Source organism: Cryptomeria japonica, chromosome 2 (genome assembly GCF_030272615.1).
Source record: "Cryptomeria japonica chromosome 2, Sugi_1.0, whole genome shotgun sequence".
Taxonomy (NCBI): Eukaryota; Viridiplantae; Streptophyta; class Pinopsida; order Cupressales; family Cupressaceae; genus Cryptomeria; species Cryptomeria japonica.
In genome coordinates, this window is record NC_081406.1 from 13,219,954 (window position 1) to 13,236,560 (window position 16,607).

Sequence of the window (16,607 nt, forward strand, 5' to 3'; positions counted from 1 at the left end):
GAAGTATTTGACAGATTTTAGGACTTCAAGACTCGTGTGGAGAAGCAATTAGGGAGAGTGGTCAAGATTCTTCGCACAGATAATGGAAAGGAATATGTGAACAAGAGACTTGAGGATTTTTGTACATTTGAGGGGATTGATCTTCAGCATTCTGTAGCATACACTCCATAGCAGAACGGGGTTGCAGAACGCAAGAATAGAACTCTCAAAGAAATGGCTAGCTGTATGATACACGCATGTTCTCTTGATCTCGCCTTTTGGGCAGAGGCTATTAGTTGTGCCACACACATCCAGAATCGGGTTCCTCACAAAGCTTTGCAAGGTATTACTCCTTTTGAAGCTTGGGCTGGTAGGAAACCGATTGTGAGACATTTCAGAGTCTTTGGGTGTCCAGCATGGGCTCGCATACCTCCACAGAAACGCAAGGCATTGGAACCTCAGAGTTGACCTTGCATATTTGTTGGATATCCTGAAGGTGTTAAGGCATACAGATTGATGGATCCAGAGACACATGAGGTATTCATTGAGAGGAGTGTTCACTTTGAGGAAATCTCTCCTAGCTTAGCCTCTCAACCTCCTCCACCTTCCTCCATTATGGATAGTGATGTTAGTGATTCAGATGATGAGACTCCCTCAAGTCCGACTCACAGGGTTACACCTCCATAGGGTCCACTTGCAGTGGAGGAGCCTCGTTCTCCACTTCCACCTAAACCTCGTTGGGCTCAACAAACACTTGAGTCCGTGGGTTCTCTTGTTGGGGATCCTTCCGATACATGGAGAACTCGATCACAACATTAGGATCTTCCACATGCATTCATTGCTATCGCTTCTGATCCACAGACATTTAGGGAAGCATCAGGGGTTCCTGAGTGGGACCAAGCTATGGAGGAAGAGTATAGTTCCTTGATGAGGAACAACACATGGGATCTAGTCCATCTCCCTAAGGGGAGAAAGATGGTTCGATGTAAGTGGATCTATCGGACCAAGTTTGCAGCGGATGGTAGTGTGGATAAGTATAAGGCTCGACTTGTTGCAAAAGGTTTCTCGCAGGTTGCAGGTGTTGACTATACTGAGACCTTTGCACCCATAGCCAAGATGAACTCCATTTGTTTGACACTTGCTATTGCTGCAGCTCATGGTTGGGCTATACATCAGATGGATGTGAAGAGTGCTTTTCTTCATGGTGATCTTGATGAGGAGATTTATATGGAGTAGCCACAGGGTTTCATCCAGGATACTTCCTTGGTTTGCAGACTAAGGAAATCTCTCTATGGCCTTAAGCAGGCCCCCAGGGCTTGGTATGCCAAGATGGATTCCTTTCTTCTCTCCATCAGGTTCACCAGGTGTCATTCCGATCTGAATGTCTACATTTTGTGATAGGATTACTCTCACTTGATACTTGTGCTCTATGTTGATGACTTGATCATTACAGGGAGTACTTCATCCATCATTAGCAGGGTCAAATCTGCTTTGCATGATAGATTTGCTATGACTGACTTGGGTCTTTTGCACTACTTTCTCGGGATAGAGATTTCATAGTTACCTTCCGAGATCACACTATCGCAGCCCAAGTATTCTCTTGATCTACTTGCACGCTTTCATATGGCTGATTGTAAGCCTACCCCGACTCCCTTTCTTTTAGGAGTCAAGCTTGAGGCTCATTGTTCTTCTCCACCAGTTGATGCCACTTTGTATCGTCAGCTTGTGGGTAGTCTCATCTACTTGACTCATACACGCCTTGATATTTCATTTGTAGTTGGCATGGTTTCCCGCTTCATGCAAGATCCACATGAGCTTCATTGGAAAGCCACCAAATGCATCCTTTTTTACATCCAAGGTACACATCACTATGGGATTCACTATGCAGTAGGCACATGACTTCGCTTGGTTGGTTACACAAACTCTGATTGGGCTGGCAATCTAGTTGATCGTAAGTCTACTTCTGGTTATAGTTTTCACCTTGGTTTAGGCCCCATTTGTTGGCAGAGCAAGAAGCAACATTCTATTGCTCTCTCTTCGACTGAGGCTGAGTATCGAGGTGCTATTAACGTAGCGACTAAGACCATTTGGCTCCAGGAAATTCTCACAGAGTTTGGATTCACCACTCCATGATCGACAGTTCTACATTGTGACAATCAGAGTGCCATTGCGATCTTGAAGAACCCGGTCCACCACCAGCAGACCAAACACATCAAGATTCATATGCACTATATTCAAGAGCTCATCCAGGAGCATGTCATTGATTTGTAGTATTGTCCTATAGCAGAGCAGGCTGCTGATATATTCACCAAACCTTTCACCGAGAGTAAGTTCCAGTAGTTGTGAGCTCTCTTGGGGGTGCGGGATGTGTCATTAGGGGGGGTCAGCTGACTTCTCCTTCCTCTCTTATGGGGGGTGCTTTTTCCTCTTTGAGGTTTTGTCCTTCTTCTTTGAGAGTCTTTTGTACATTCATCTCTCTTTTGGGGGGGAGTTTTTTCCCACTGGGTTTTCTCCCTTTCTCCGTTTGTGAAAGATTGCATTGCATAGTTTTGCTTGCATTTGCATATTGTACATGGGTACCTATCATGGCCTAGTAGCCAGGACCCATCTTGCATTGTTGACTTGAGTCTTCATTCCCCTAAGTTGCACTTAAGCGGGGGTGTTGGCGTAAATAAATATCCATTTTGGATATTATTACACTTACTTAAGTTAACTTAGGATAATGCATCTCTTCATAGTTTGGATTTGAGACACTTAGGGAAGTGTACACTTAGGGATAGAGCTTGTAGGAGAAATTCCACCTTTTGTGGTCTTATTTTGCTATTACACTCCACATTCAGTGGGTCATCCACCTCTTGTGAAATATTATATTATTTCTCCTACCTACCCTTAGTATTTCTTACCTACCCTTATTTCTCATTGAGCCACATGTCATATTTGTGTGCTCATACATCCATATGGCCTTGCCTATACAAGCAGGCCTCTATTCATTGTATTGGTTAATCCAATTGATCATTTGTATATTGATGAGAATACAGTTTGTTCTTGTCATTCTATTTTCTCTTTTATACTTTTAATTGTGCCCTTGATCTTGGCAAAATCCTACATGCACAGACAATAACATTTTCCATCACCTTTTCCTTTCAAGTTAGACCACAATGTAGCAATTGTCTCCTTATTTTGTTGTTCGTTGATATTATCTGACATGGTTTTTCTTCACAGGCAAGAAAATTAGGCTATAGAACTAGTTATATAGAAGTTGAAATGTTAGTTATGAAATCATGTTTCAGTATAATATACCACATTAAATTACTTGAAAATAGAAATTATCATCATTGAACCAAAACTATTTAACTCTTCTTTTTCATCTCAAAACATATCTAATGGCTTTGTGGTATGCAATCCTTGTATAAAATATTAATTTGACTAATGTCTAATTGGGGTAATCCATGAGTGTCTAATGTGAAGTTAGTATCCTAAACATTGGAGAGACCTTATCTAACTTGCCTAATCAATGTGGTTGTTGTCCTAATATGAAGTACTAAGTTCTACCCTTTCCTCTGCATCAAACTTCTCACATCATGTTTCTTCAACAAAACACACTAATATGAATTAAGGCAACACCATGAGGATAGGGTCAAGTATCATGGCAACTAATCATAATATGTGAAGATGGGGTTCACACATAAGTGTTGGCTCTCAACAATGCCACACTTCCAAAATTGTTAGTCTCAAGACTTATCCTATTAGGTGAGCACTCATTGATGGCCACAAGGCCAAATCAATGCATGTAGGCTTCGAACTCCTAACTCTAGGCTAGGAGCACCTTACAAAAGGTCTATGAACACTCACCTGGTATTACAATAGAAAGAGCCTTCCTCTAGAACTTTGTTTGCAACACACACATCAATATTGGTAATAATTGTTATGATGGATGGTCTATTAGGACGGTAAATAAAATGCTTATTCTTTTTCCACCCTTTGAAACTACAACAAGGTATTTGACATGGCAGGGTCCCCACACATCACTTCAACAACAAACATTAGGCAATTCAACCTTTTTCCTTCTCAATGCATTTTTTTTTGTCTTTCATTGGTTTTCTCAGTCTGATACATAGGGATATCAGACCTTTCATGGCATCATCACATGCGCCTTCCAATATGTAGTCATTTCATATTTTAAGTGCCTACACACTATGTTGTTGTTAAGTATTGATGTAGTCTTAAGACATCTCATGACTCCATTACATGTCCACATTTGGATTTACAAACACAACTCTGTCAAAACAAAAACAATATCAATAGTAAAACTATGACTGTGACACTCAATACCCTTAGGATAGTCATAGAAATTTAATCTATTTCATTTGGTTTTGATTGACAAACTCTTCCAAAGGTTGCATAGGGTCCCCTCACCCCTCTCTCTATCATCAACCACTTCAAAATACCAATTGCTTGGTCTTCCCACCAAATTCTTCCTTGTTATGACACATAGCATGAAAAAAGGTGTGAGGCCCTACCTCGACTCATCCTAGCATTTCAATAATTTTCATGTTGAGACTATTATGGATGCTTTATTTTGATGCATTATTGATTTAGAACTTATATGATTCCATGATTTGGATAACATTGATATATATTGATGCTTCATTTCTATGCATTATAGATATATAACTCTATATGATTCTAGAATAGGATAAATTTGGGATGATGTATGTCATTATTGGATTTGCAAGACTTTACTATGATGATAGAAATAGAATACATGTTTTATGTATGGATCAAAATTATGAGGATTATGATAATTTCTTATGTGGATTTATTTGGATATAAGATATATCGATTTGTTTAAATGTAAATTGTATGCAGAGTGTTTGATGTGTATTCTTATTCATGTGTTTAATATTATATGAGGTTATTTGGAATTACTAATGTGTAATTGAGATGTGCAAGAAAATTATCCATGTGACCATGGAAACATTATGGAGAACCAAACCTAGACCTATGTACATTCGTAAAACCAAGGGTTGTCTATTTGGAAAGACAACACCCCGTATGTATCGTATTTTATTTGTCAAATTAAATGTTGCATGTGTGTTAAATTGAATTATTAATTTGTGTAAATCCAACAAGAGACAAATTTCATGTGTAATTTTGTAAAGTATTTTATTGTGTCACTTGACATGTGTTGATTTTTGACTTGTCTCTTGGAGGGAGTTGTTTCAACCATAGTTTTTTCAAACATTTGAATGTGGTTCCAAATTTTCCTTGGGTAGAGAGTCTTTGGATTGGTCAACTTAGGTTTGACCCGAAAGTTAACTTCAGATGGGTTTATAAGGGGTCAAATGGACTCCTAGGGGTAGTTTAAAGGTGTTTCCTAAAGTCCATAAGGTATACCTATGGGTTAGGAGTATTTTTAGGCATGTGTCTACTCCCATGTGACTATTTAGTCACCTCAAAAAGTGAGTTTCCTAAGATGAGCGAAAATTCAAAATTAGAAGGTGTCATCTGTTAGGTCCCGGAGACAACTGAGGGGGGGGGGGGTGAATTAGTTGTCTAATAAATTCAAACCAAAAACCAATTAACCAACTTAATGCTTAATATTGGTAAACTAGTTAAGTATGTCGGTAGACAGTGTTAACAGTAAATTGCTATACCGGTAAAGATTAATGCATGAAACATAAACATAAAATCATCCACAACACATAACACCAATATTTGTACGTGGAAACCCTGTAAGGGGAAAAACCACAGTGGGAAACCTTATCCAGAATCAGATGATACTACTACAGATAGTAAGTGTACATAAATGGGGTCTGTACATGCAGAAAGGCCAACAACCTAGAGCTCACTGCTCAATCACAAAATGGGAGTCACACTGACTACAGTTGGATGGTTAAATCCAATAAGAATGTATTGTACAAAATAGCATCTTTATATGCTAGATTCAGTACTGGTGTAATGCTGATATGCTTCTACAAAAACCTAACTTTACCTTCAAATGATGTCTTCGTGTATACCTCTGCTTAATCTCGCATATACCTTCTCGCAATTCTTCTTCGCATTCGATCTTATAAATAAGATCTTATATTTATACCATACCCTAAGACCAATTTTAGTAGGTCAGCTCTATAAGATATTACAATAAAAATATTTTACAAATAATATAATATCTGATGCAATAACTGATTGGACATGTCGGCTTAATGCATTTACAACAATAATAAATCATCTCTATAGCGTGCCATGCTGATCTGAAAAAGATAAGCCTGTCGGTGTAACCCTAGATAACCCTGGACCTATTTGCCAGTAAAAGCAAATATGCCAATATGAATATACCAATGATTAATTATTCAAAACAAAGTGTCCATATGATGTCTTCGACATTACCAAGTGTCTTCCATATCATTCCAAGTGCTGGTGAACATTATATCCTATTGGTGAACCATATACCAGTAACTGTGCAATAGTTACTTGCTTGTCGGTGAATGTTGCTGGATCTCCAAAGTACTAGTGTTTTAGTAGGTGTTGACATCAATGACAAAACCATACCAAAATACCAAAAATCTCCCCCTTTGGCATTGATGGCAACACAAGATGGAAAAACCATCAAAGTGCCATAACAGAAATGCCAAATACCAAAAACCAACAATCTCCTCTACACAATTTCTCCCCTTGGGAGCAACATGTGTTTTCCAAAACTTTTTTTTAATACCAATCTCTCCTCAAAAGATAATGTGTTTTTCCATAGATATCTCTCCCCCTTTGACATCAAATGCCAAAGTTATAATAAAACCAAGTTCATATACAAAATACCAATCAATTCAATATACTAGCTACTCCCCCTGAGAAGTAGCTTCCTCATCAAAGATCGGAGAAAAAGATTTGTCTTTCAATTCTACCGGTTGATGACAATTATCAATTGTCTAAGTCTACCGGTGGTGGTATGACTCCAAGCTGATCTTTGAGATATTCAAAAGTCTCCTTAGGCAAAGGTTTTGTGAAAATATCTGCAAGTTGTTCTTTAGTATTCAAATAAACCATTTTTATCTCCTTTTCTTCAACTTTTTCTCTTAGAAAATTCAGTTTGATAGAAACATGTTTTGTTTTAGAATGTAATACTGGATTCTTAGATATATCAATTGTTGCAGTGTTATCACAATATATAGTAATAGGTTCTTTGCATTTTACCTTTATGTCTTTCAACATTTGCTTAAGTCATGGTACCTGTGTACAGTTAGTTGCTGCTGCAACATATTCTGATTTTGTTGTTGATAAAGATGTACAACTCTGTTTCTTACTCAACCAAGAAACTAATCTCTTTCCAAGAAATAATGCTCCTCTAGTGGTACTTTTTCTATCATCCACATCTCCTGCCCAATTTGCATCTGTGTATGCACATAGATCAAAATTTTCATCTCTAGGATACCATAATCCAAGATTTGCAGTGCCTTGTAAGTACCAGAAAATCTTTTTTACTGTTGATTCATGATTTTCCCTAGGATTACTTTGAAATATAGAAACAATACATACCACATTAATAATATCAGGCCTGGTTTGTGTCAAATACAGTAAACCTCCTATCATAGATTTGTATCTAGTTGGATTAACATGTTTAGATTCATCCCTTTGAGATAATTTGTCATTTGTAGTCATAGGTGTGCTTATCGGTTTAGAGTTCTCCATCCCAAATTTCTTTAGTAATTCTTTCAAGTACTTGGATTGACTAAAAAATATACCTTTATCAGTCTGTGAAATCTGCAATCCTAAAAAGAATTTTATTTCTCCAATCATAGACATTTCAAATTCTTGCTGCATTTTAATAGAAAATTCCTTACATAATCCATCTTCTCCTCCAAAGATTATATCATCAAAGAATACTTCTATAATCAAGATGTCATCATTAGTTATTTTGTAATATAAATTATTGTCTGCATTTCCTTTAGTAAAACCAATCTTTAAAAGATACTTATCCAACCTTGCATACCAAGCTCTTAGGGCTTGTTTCAATCCATACAGAGCTTTTCTTAACCTCCAAACCATATCATTGTCATCTGTCAAAGAAAATCCATCAAGTTGTTCAATATATACTTCTTCTTCAAGATCTCCATTCAAAAATACATATTTAATATCCATTTGACAAACTTTGTAGTCCTTGTGAGCTGCAAAAGCCAAGAATAATCTGACTACCTCAATTCTAGCTACTAGTGCAAAGGTTTCATTGTAATAAACTCCTTCTTTCTGAGAATATCCCTTACACACTAGTCTTGCTTTATTTCTGACAACTTTACCACCTTCATTAAGTTTGTTTCTAAATACCCATTTGGTTCCAATTACATTTTTATCTTTAGGTCGGGGAACTAATGTCCAAGTATTATTTTTCTCAATTTGTCCTTATTCTTCTTCCATAGCTTTAATCCAAAATTTATCTTCACATGCCTCATTTATAGATGATGGTTCAATTTGAGAAATAAGACATACCTCTTCATTTGCCAATCTTCCTCTTGTCATAACTCCTTTAAATTTGTTTCCAATTATCTAATCTTCAGAATGATTCAATCTTACATACCAGGGTGTCTTAATTTGTTGTTGTTCTTCAATTACTGTGGAATCCTTTGATGGTACCAGGGTAACTGGATCTTCATTTTGTATCGGTGGATTTAGTGTAGGTTCATTTGTCACAATTTTTGTTGCTGGTTCAGAGTCTATGTACCTTGAAGTTCCTCTGAATTGTTCATCAATCTTTACATTTATACTCTCAACAATTTTATGCAATCTCTTATTAAAACATCTATATGCCTTGCTCTTAGATGAATAACCAAGAAATATTCCTTCATCACTTCTAGGATCAAAATTGCCAATATACTCATCTCTTCTAATATAACATTTACTTCCAAAAATTCTGAAATACTTAAGAGTAAGAGTATTACCAAACCATAGTTCATGAGCGGTCTTACCAGTTTCACCTTTGATGTGAACTTTGTTGAATGTATAAACAACAGTGCTAACTGCTTCTCTCCAATACACATGTGGTAGATTTGCTTTAGATAACATACTTCTTGCTGCATCCAAGATAGTTCTATTTTTCCTTTCAACAACTCCATTCTGATGTGGTGTCCGAGGTGCTGATAACTGTCTTCTGATTCCATTCACTTCACAAAATGTATTAAAGTCCTTAGATGTGAATCCTCCTCCTTGATCTGATCTTAAACATTTAATTTTCTTATCGGTTTCATTCTCAACCATTGCTTTGAACAGTTTGAACTTTCTAAGTGCTTCTAATTTTTCTTTGAGAAAAGTAACCCAACACATTCTAGAATAATCATCAATAATTAGCATGAAATATCTATCACCTTGTAAGCTTTTAGTTCTTGCTGGACCACATAAATCAGTATGAATCAAATCAAGAGCATTATTGGATTTGTCTAGAATACTTTTGAAACTAGCTCTTACTTGTTTTCCAAATTGACATTCCTTACAAATTGTATTCTGAGGTTTCACAATTTTAGGTAGATCTCTAACTACCTTAGAAGTACTGATTTTTACCATGCAATCAAATTTTACATGACATAGTTTCTTATGCCATAACCAACTTTCATCTATATGTGTAATCAAGCATGCCTTTTCACTGTTATCCAAATGAAAGATATTACCTCTAGTCTGATTACTGGTTGCAATTTTCAAACCAATTCTATTCATGATTTTGTATTTTCCATTTTTAAATTGTAACTGAAATCCCTTCTCAACTAATTGACCAACACTTAAAAGATTATGCTTTAATCCTTCAACATAGTAAACATTGTCAGTGTTATTCTTACCATCAAGAGATATTGAACCCTTAACTTTGATTGAACAGGCTTTGTCATCTCCAAATCTTACTAAACCTCCATTGTATTCTTGAAAGTTCAATAATTTACCTTTGTCTCTTGTCATGTGATGTGAGCATCCTGAGTCAATGATCCATTCATCCTTTTCTTCAACATTAGCTACTAGGGCTTGTTCTACCAGTTGAGCAATAGGTGCCGGTTGATCTTCTATTATAGCAACAAAAACCCATCCATTGTCTGTTGGATCCTCATCAAAATCATCAGTCACACCTTCATCAACAATATAACAAGATTTGTCTTTGTTCTTCTTAAATCTGTATCTCTGATATTCAGGATTAGGCTTGTATGTTCTTCTAGCTTCTTCTCTTATTCTAGCATGTCTATCAGAGCATCTCGAAGCCCTATGACTAATTTTATTGCAGTTGAAACATTTAAAGGGTGCTTTACCTTCATACTGACCTTTTGGCATTTTCCTTGCAAATAGTGCTTCAAGTTCTTCAAGCTCTTCATTCTCCTTCCTAGTTTCTTCAAGTTCTCTTGCATAAAAGGCTTTCTAGTCTGATTTGTCAAATGATGGAGCAGATGATGTTGATGCTTTAAAGACCAAATCTATCTTTATAGTAGCAACAGGACCAAATTCCTCAATTTCAAAGGCTGAAAGTTTTCCAATCAATGTATCCCTAGTTACTGATGTATTAGGCATTGTTCTCAACTCATTTATAGCAGTAACCTTCATTTTATATGCCAATGGCAAACCTCTTAATATTTTTGAAACAATTTCATCCTCACTCAGGGTTCCTCCACAACATTTTATACCCAAAACAATTTTATTTACTCTTTCCATAAAAGTAGAAATTCTTTCATCTTCTTCCATTTTTAGATGTTCATACCTGACTCGGAAGCTTTCAAGTTTTGCAATCTTGACCATGGAATCTCCTTCATTTAGTGTTTCCAAATGATCCCAAATAGCTTTAGCAGTAGACCTATCTGATAATCCCATGATTTGTTGATCTGATAATGCACTCAAAAGTGCTTCTCTTGCTTTGCAATCATTCTCCTCATTTTTAGCTAAGGTAGTTGGAGTAGTCTGACTAGCTACAATAGCAGTATAACCATTCTTTGTAAATTCCCAGATGTCTTTACCAATGCAATTCAGATGTGTCTCCATCTTGATCTTCCATATCCCATAGTTGGTTCCATCAAGTTTAGGACTGTCCTTCCTGAAATAATTAGTAGACATTGGATCTCCTCAAGTTGTTAAACTTCTGCAAAAGAGGAATAGGCTCTGATACCAATTGTTAGGTCCCGGAGACAACTGAGAGGGGGGGAGGTGAATCAGTTGTCTAATAAATTCAAACTAAAAACCAATTAACCAACTTAATGCTTAATACTGGTAAACCAGTTAAGTATGCCAGTAGACAATGTTAATAGTAAATTGCTATACCAGTAAATATTAATGCATGAAACATAAATATAAAGTCATCCACAACACATAACACCAATATTTGTACATGGAAACCCTATAAAGGGAAAATCCACAATGAGAAACCTTACCCACAATCAGATGATACTACTGTAGATAGTAAGTGTACATAAATGGGGTCTGCACATGCAGAAAGGCCAACAACCTAGAGCTCACTGCTCAATCACAAAATGGGAGTCACACTAACTATAGTTGGATGGTTAAATCCAATAAGAATGTACTATACAAAATAGCATCTTTATATGCTGGATTCAGTACCGGTGTGATGCTGATATGCTTCTACAAAAACCTAACTTTACCTTCAAATGATGTCTTCATGTATACCTCTACTTAATCTCGCATATACCTTCTCGCAATTCTTCTTCGCATTCCACACATTCGATCTAACAAATAAGATCTTATATTTATACCATACCCTAAGACCAATTTTAGTAGGTCGGCTCTACAAGATATTACAATAAAAACATTTTACAAATAATATAATATCTGATGCAATAACCGATTGAACATGTTGGCTTAATGCATTTACAACAATAATAAATCATCTCTATAGAGTGCCATGCTGATTTGAAAAAGATAAGCCTGTCGGTGTAACCCTAGATAACCCTGGACCTATTTGTCGGTAAAAGAAAATATGCCAATATGAATATACCAATGATTAATTCTTCAAAACAAAGTGTCCATATGATGTCTTCGACATTACCAAGTGTCTTCCATATCATTCCAAGTGCCGGTGAACATTATATCTTGCCGGTGAACCATATACTGGTAACTGTGCAATAGTTACTTGCTTGCCAGTGAATGTTGTTGGATCTCCAAAGTGCTAGTGTTTCACTAGGTGTTCACATCAATGACAAAACCATACCAAAATACCAACACCATCTAGGTTAGATAACCTTCCTTTTTGATGTGAGATCCTTTTTCCACTTTCTCTGACTTTTTCCTTTGTTAGTTTTAGTAACCTGTGAAAACTCTCACTGAGGTCTTTTTAGGCAAGGATTAGAGATTTTGTGGGTAATCACCCACTCTCCATTTTTGGAGATCATGCAATTTTGAAAAGAATAGTTTTGGGATAGAATTTTGGCTAAGTGTATAAGGAAGAATTGTGGAATTGGGTTGCTCATCCTCAAACTATTTCTAGCAAACCTTTGGGCAGATTGAAGGTTGGTTCATCTTCTCCTTTTGTTTCTTTTTACGTTGCATGTTTATGTTGGAAAGATTGTTTGTATGTAAAAGTGGCTTTCTTGTATTTTCTTTTGTGAAAATTATATGCGACCTATCTTTTATTCTTTTATGCATTTCTTGTGATTTGGGAGTAACCAAGGCCTTCTACTCTTGGGAGAGTAGGAGTTTGACAGCCCTCAAGTGAGAGGCTCTCATTATGAGAGTGATCTCAAGGGGTGTATATGTGACCCTTGCTGCATGGCCTATTTTATGCATTTGGGGGTCATAAGGAGAGAAAGTATGGCATGAATGCCTTGAGGGGGCATAAGGATGTGGGGTTAATGAACTTATGATATATCTTTGTTTGCCATGAGGTGGCATTGTGATCTACCATTCTTGCAGTCTCCTCAATATATTTGGTCCACTATCACCCATGTAAAAACTTCACATTTTGTGATGAAGTGTAGCCTTTGTTGGGAATGTGTTGTTGTGTGTTTTTCCTTTACTTGTTGTGTTTTCATGTGTGTAACCTGTCTAGGGCTTGGTTCTCTAAGCTCGGGGGTGGCTTCTAGTAAGCCTAGGCTGGGAGGCGAGCACTCCATGGTCATAGCCTCATGATTTATTTGTAGGTTGCTTGGAAAGAAAAGGAAAATACAAGCTAGGAGTTACTTGATTTACTTGATTTACATAAAAAGATTAGGGAATGAGATGTTTTATATTTTACTTCCAACAATGTAAAAGAAAAACTATATGTTGTATTTATTTTGAAAAAGAAATGTATTCATTTTAATTAAAGTCCTCATTTAATAGAAATGAGAGACTAGTTGGGGTATCTCACCCATTTGTAATGTTGACTACATTGTATTCTAAATATGCTTTAAAGAAATGCATTATTCTATTAAGCTATTATTGCAAAAATGAAATGTTTATTTTTGGATTAAGTTCGTATAGTTATTGAATTAATATTTGTTGTATGCATGTTATTTCTGAAAATAAAAGTTCAGTTTATTTCCTTATGCATATTGAAATAATGGAAAAGTAAGCATATCTATTCTTTTTTTAAATTATGGTTAAAAAGAATTAATTTTTCTATCTCTAAGGATTATTTCAAATGATTTCTAGTCTAATATAGTTGCTGATAAAATTAATTAAATTCTGTCACTTTATTTATTTGCAGTAAATAAATCTAGAATTAGTAACCCATCTCTAAAGTTAGCAACTAGGATGTCAATAGAAAAAGAAATGCTTTATTGAAATCTGATTGTTTTGAAAACCTGCTTTAAGAGATTTAAAAAAAAAAATATAAACAGTTTGTTTAAATTAGACAAAAGTAATTTTTGCATAATTTTAGGAAGCAAGAAAATAGATTCATATTTAGTTAAATTTGAAACTAAATATACCCCTAACTTTATCATTCATATATATATATCTATCATTAAAGAAAACAAGAAAGAAAGAAATTTTTAATCCTAAAAAAGAAATGGGGGTTTTCGAGGAAGGCCGGCGTGGCTCAGGCTGCCACTGTGGCTACACACATTGGTCGGCACGAGGGCCGCCACTTTGAGCAACCACAGTGGTTGACACGGGGCCTCCCACTGTGGGTAACCATAGTGGAAGGGCACCCAGCCGCCACTGTGTTTACCCACAGTGGGCGGCGCTTGACCGCCACTGTGGGGAAACATAGTGGCGTCCGTGGACGCCCCTGCCCAACGCCCAATTTCAAACCCTCCCCCGCTCCGCCCTCCATGGCCATCACCTCTAGCCACCTCCACCGCTCTCCCTTGGCCCTGCACAAAAATATAAAAACCTAACCCAGTTCAGGTTAGGGTAGGTTTGAAGTAAAAAAAAAAAATAGATTGAAGGAAAAGAAATATAATAATAATGTTAGTATGGTTTCCTTGTTTTATAACTTATAATTTTAGGGTTTGTTGTTATTCTATTATTTAGGAACAAAAAGAATTATATATATATATATATATATTCTCATGATTTTATATATGCATGTATAGGTCTAATTGTAGATTAATTATTTTATTAGGTGTTTATGTTTTATATATGTTTTAATAAACATATGGTTATATTTAAATATGATGTTTTAAATTTTAAATATCTTTTAGGATTTTATAGCGAATTTTGTAAGTTATTTGGCTATAGGGGAATTATTGTAGTCCACCTAAATTTAGGCTTGTTGAGATTTAAAACTTTATAGGGCAATTTTTATTATGGGTCTGTTTAGCCCTTTAGTCAAATTTTAAACACATTATAATTATTGTTAAAATAAATCATGGGGTTTAAAAACCCAATTGCTAGAGTTAATTTAATTAATCCCTACTATGGTTAAAAGACTAATTGAGATTAATAATATCTCTTGTCAATTAATTTAGAGGTTCTTGCTTAAACGAATTTACTATTTAATTAATTAATGAGATAATTATAATTCGTTTGGAGGGTTAATATTCCGCATTTAATTTAAATTATTTTCACTTACTTGAGTTACTGGTTAGAGTTAATTCAAACATAGTTAAGACAAAACTTGTTATTGCGTTTCATATTAGCAAATTTAGTGTTATTAGGTTATGTTTTAAAAAAAAATTTATTCCGTTCGTGCCCAAAAGTTTAGGCATGACATTTTGGTATCAAAGCAAGGTTTCCAACACTAGGAACCTTTCTCCATTATGTTTCGCTTTAATTATTTAATTAATTATATTATATTAATTTTCTATGATATTTAATTTTAATTAATTAAATATTTCTCCAAAAAATTATTTATTTAATTCATTTTATTTTATTTTTCTCATAAGGATGCCTCCGACTACGTGACAAGCTCACAAGCATGGAAGGGGTCTTAGGCGTGTATGCATGGCACGCGAAGAGGTCCATAGGGAGGAATCAGTTCCGAAAGGGAACCCAAAGCCTCCTCTCGAACAACCGGTTGACCCAAATCGAGACATCTTAGTAGCTCTCTAGAACCTGATTGGTATAGTCCAGGATAGGCTTCCAGCAGGGGATCATCATGTTGAAAACCAGAACTCAGGGAGCCATAGATCAGAAGATAGGGAATGGAGTAGGAGTCCACCTCCTAATCCTATAGAGAGTTAGGCTGGGCATGAACCTGAGACCGTTCACCTACCAGGACCACCTCTAGTAGCAGAGCCAGTGTATTATGGGAGAGCATGTTGGGATCCAGGGGATCTAATCAGAGAGGTTATGCGCTTCCAGTCACCATCTTTTGGGGGATTTACCGATGGGGTAGAAGCTGAGGCTTGGCGTTTGAGCCTGGATAGGTGCTTTGCATTGCACTCTTACGAGAGCAATCTAAAGGCACGTGTAGCAGTCCACCTATTGAGAGGAATGGCCTTCACATGGTGGAGACAGGAGGAATACAAGTGTGGTTTAGTTGTTGATACTCTCACATGGGAGATTTTTACAGAGAGGTTCAGGGAGAGGTACTTGTCAGAGCATTACAGACAACGTAGGATAGATAAGTTCCATGACCTCCAACAGAAGGGTCTCTCAGTGACCCAGTACAAGAGCAAGTTCTTCAAGCTCTTTCCATACGCAGACTACTTGAAAGACGAGAAACTTCTTGTCAACCATTTTATAAGAGGGCTGAATGCTGACATGGCAGGACCAGTGAGGATGTCCACTCCAGGGAGCCTTCGGGTTGTCATGGAGAAGGCCTTGATAGCAGAGGAGATTCAGGTCAGGCCATAGGATACAAGGGATCGGTTCCAGAACTGAAACCCTATACCCCAGACATACGGGTTTTAGAAACCCCATTGGAAGGGTAATAATAGACACACACCGGGGTTCTCCAAACCCCCTCCTCTGCAATAGTCATAGTAGAACCAGAGGCAGAGGCCTCCACAAAGTCAACAGGGTGCAAAGCCCAAGCAGTGGCAGTCTCCAGGTCAGAGGAGAGATCAATGATCTTAGGGTCCTTACACACCTCCGGCGAGGACTCAGCAGTCCTCTAGGGGTGGGTACAGTGGTTCTAGCAGGACAGGGGGACAACCTTTCTCTAGGCCTCAGGGCGTCCAGTTTCAGGCATGCGGTGCTTGTTTCATGTGTGGGGCCATGGGGCACATTCTGAGAGAGTTTCCTAAGGGTTAGATGGTAGGGAATCAGAGGATGGCAGCATCAGAGCCTACAGT